Here is a 4,298-nt window from a genome sequence, read left to right as displayed (position 1 = left end):
CTGTCATCATACCTCAATGACCGCTCCTACCAAGTGTCATGGAGAGGGACCCTGTCGGCCACCCGCCCCCTGCGGACGGGTGTCCCCCAGGGCTCGGTTTTAGGACCCCTTCTCTTCTCCCTCTACACTAAATCACTGGGTAACATTATCACGTCTCATGGCTTCTCCTACCATTGTTATGCCGACGATACTCAACTCTTCCTCTCCTTCCCTCCCTCAGATATCCACGTCTCTGAGCGGATCTCGGCCTGTCTGTCCGACATCTCAGCCTGGATGACGTCCAACCACCTCAAACTGAACCTAAGCAAAACAGAATTGCTCCACCTGCCGGCCAAATCCTCCCCCCTAACCGACCTTTCAATCACAGTCGAGAATACAGCTGTGACTGCGTCCCCGACCGCCAAGAACCTTGGTGTTGTCCTCGACGACCAGTTGAACTTCTCTGCTCACATCGCAGCGACGACCAGAACCTGCCGATTCCTCCTGAGCAACGTCAGAAGGATACGCCCCTTCCTGACAAAAGAAGCCACCCAACTCCTCGTCCAATCAACAGTCATCTCCCGCCTCGACTACTGCAATGCACTGCTCGCTGGCCTCCCGGCCACTGCCACTAAGCCTCTTCAACTCATTCAGAACGCAGCGGCCCGCCTGATCTCAAACCTACCGAAGTCGGCCCATGTCACCCCACTTCTTAGGGACCTGCACTGGCTCCCCATTGCTGCACGAATCCGCTTCAAGGCCCTCGACCTAGCATACCGTGCGGCAAAGGGAACCGCTCCCGCCTACCTCCGGTCAATGGTCTCTAACTACACACCCTCAAGACCCCTACGCTCTGCATCTTCTGGCCGCCTCAGACCTACTGATTGATTGATTGATTGAAAACTTTATTAACAGATTGTAGAATGGGTACAATACAGTACAGCTCAATACACACAATTGTTAAGGGGATGCAGACCAGAGAAAGACTTTCGTCTTGTTTACATCAGGGTCCCCCATTTTCAATTCATCAGGATTCTATCCTATCCAAGCTCCGGGAGGGTCATCAAAGAGAAGTCGCCTATTCTCAGTCCTTGCCCCACAATGGTGGAATGAACTACCCACCCCAGTTAGGACAGCCGAATCACGTCCAATCTTTCGCCGTCGACTAAAGACGCACTTCTTCAACCATTATCTGAAAAAAAAAAACAATAAAAAAATCTAACCCTAACTAACCGTACTGTCATGCACTTGTCCTAATAAACTAACCTACACTGTAGCACTCAACACTTTGATGAACATTGTTGCTCAGCTGATAGAGTTGTGCCCTTCCTGATGGCTTGTCGTACAGAACTTGTAAGTCGCTTTGGATAAAAGCGTCAGCTAAATGACTAAATGTAAATGTAAATGTAAACTTATTAGCAGCCGTAAGACCCGCCAAAATGAGTCTCTTTACATGTACAGAGATAACTGAGAAACATCATTCAACAACAGTACAGAAGGCAATGCCGGTATGGTCAGAGATAAAGATTCTGATAATTGAGTGGTGATATTTTCCCAGAAAGTCTTAACAGGAGGGCATTCCCAATACATATGCATATATGTACCAATAGCATCGTTTGAACACAAGGAGCATCGAGAGTCAGGGCTGAGACCCATTAGGTACAATCGTCTAGGGGTCAGGTAAGTCCTATGAACAAAGTTAAGATTAATCTGTTGGTGATCTGGGTTGCGTGATGATAGCCGAACATTTTCCCAGACTGCATCCCAATCAAAATCTACTTCCAGGTTTGGGATATCCTTCCTCCAAACCGAGTCTAGGGGAAGGACCTTATATGAGGACGTAAGTGGCGATAAAAGTCAGAGACAAAGCCTCTCGACGTCTCCTTGTCATAAAAGAATGTGTGAAACCTGTGGTGCTCAAGTGGAACATCTGATGGGACTCTGTGAGCCTTCAAAGCTGCTCTTATTTGTAAATAGAAGAAAAAAGTGGAACTGGTGAGGTTAAATTTGTTGGATATATCTCAAACTGCGGAGACCATAGTCATCGAAGATATCCCCCAATGTGTGTATGCCTTTCTTTTCCCAATCAGGGTATCTGATAGGTTGTTGTTCAATAAGGAGTAAATTGTTATTAAATAGGGGCGAATGCCTCTGCCATTTATGGTGGTTAGTACACGTTTTCTGTGTGTCACGCCATATCCGGATCACATGTGTAATAAGAGGGCCAAATCTTAAGTTGCATTGCTTAATTGATATGTTGGTGTACACTATATCCTGCAGTCTATGTGGTGCCACTATGTTCTCCTCTAATGGTCTCCAGGATACCGCTGCTTGAGAATCAAATCAGGTGATCAGTGGTCTTAAAGAGAACGCTTTAAAGTAATATTTGAAGTCTGGAAAGGCTAAACCCCTGTCGGTTTTATTTCTCTGTGCAGTGGATCTTTTTAATCGTGGGCGTTTGCTGTTCCAAATAAATGTATATGCAGCGGAGTGTAGTTTTTGCCAGTAACCAGCAGGGGGGGGTAACGGCAACATGGAGCTGATGAAGTTAATTCTGGGCAAATCATTCATCTTAACTATTGACGCTCGGGCCTGTAATGATTTTTTTTGACCACCTGCTGAAGTCATCTGTGATCCTGTCTCGCAATCCGGAATAATTATACTTCACCGTTTGGCTTATAGTGGGGAATATTTCAATTCCAAGACATTTAAAGTGTTCTACCATGGGTATATTTGCTGGGAGGATGGTAGCCTTCGCAGTCACATTGAGTGGAAGGAAGGCCGATTTTGGCCAGTTTATCTTAAATCCCGATAGATTGCCAAAATCATCTATTACTTTGAGAAGATGAGGTAGGGAGGTGGCGGGGTTTTGCATGAACAAGATTACATCATCTGCATATAAGCTGATGTGATGCTGTGTGCCCTTAATTGAGATCGGTGCTATGGACTGGGATTGTCTTATGTACTGTGCTAAAGGTTCAAGGGATAGAGCAAATAGTCCGGGACTAAGAGGACAACCCTGTCTAGACGAGCGCGACACAGGGAAGAGTGGAGAGCAGAGTTTACCTGTTAAAATCATGGCCGATGGACCTGTATATAGTACTTTGATCATATGAATGAACCCTTCACCTAACCCCATCCTTCTAAGTACTGCCCATAAATAAGACCATTCCAATCTGTCAAAGGCCTTCATCGCGTCTAAGGATAAGACAGCCGTAGGGGGCGCGGCATCCTTGCTGGCATCTATCACATGCAGTAACCGTCTAATATTATCCGTGATCAGGCGGCCTCTTATGAAGCCTATCTGATCAGGGTGAACTAGAGATGTCATATGCTTTTGAAATCGGATGGCTAGTACCTTAGTGTACAGCTTGAGATCGGTTCCAAGGAGACTTAAGGGTCTATAACTGCCACATTCGGTGGGGTCCTTATCTTTCTTAAGTAGGACAGATATGAGTGCCATATTGACATCCCTGGAAAAGTTTCCCTCTTTGACAGAGTGTAAAATCATATCAAGTAATAGGGGTCCAATTACATCCCAGCATGAAAGGTACAGTTCGGGCGGAATACCGTCCCAGCCAGGGGCCTTACCACTTTGCAAGTCAGAAATAGCCTCCCTAAGTTCCTCTAGTGTAATAGGTGCATCTAACCGTTTAGCGTCTTCCTCTGAGAGTTGTGGTAAGTTAATTTGATCAAGGAATTCCTCCAGCTTATTATGATCGAAGATCACTTCTGACTCGTACAGGTTAGAATAAAACGTACGAAAAGTCTTGTTGATTTTTTTGGGGGCGGTGGTAACCATCCCCTGTTGGTCCTTGATGGCAGGGATATCCGCAAATTGTTCACTGGCCCGTATCTTCATAGCTAGTAGGTGACTAGGTTTAGAGCCATGAAAGTAATAATGTCTTGTTCTGTGTATTTGAAATTCAGATTGTTGTCTTAAGATGGAGTTAATCTCCTTTTTCAACATTTTAATTTGAAACTCCAGTCGACACGAGTAGTTGCGTTGTAAAGAGGAGAACAACGAGGAGTGAAGCCCTTCCAGTTCTACCAATTTCGAGAGACGTTTCTTGCGGAGGTTGGAGGCAAAGATAGTAGTGTTACTCCTGATAAAACCCTTAACCGAGTTCCATAAAATTCTGGGGTCTTGTACCGATCCCGCATTAAACTGCAGGTATTCAATGAGTTTATCTTTAAATTGCAGGTTGAATTCATTGTTCTTCAGCAGTGTCGAGTTAAAGCGCCATCTTGGGGCTCGGGATGTCATTCTACTGAGTGAACCCTTTAGAAGTAAATACTTGTGGTCTGACAATGCAATG

The sequence above is a fragment of the Notolepis coatsorum genome, assembly GCF_963971535.1.
Source record: "Notolepis coatsorum genome assembly, chromosome: 11".
In the NCBI taxonomy this organism is placed as follows: domain Eukaryota; kingdom Metazoa; phylum Chordata; class Actinopteri; order Aulopiformes; family Paralepididae; genus Notolepis; species Notolepis coatsorum.
The sequence above is the reverse complement of the archived record's forward strand: the minus strand, read 5'-3'. Positions refer to the sequence as shown.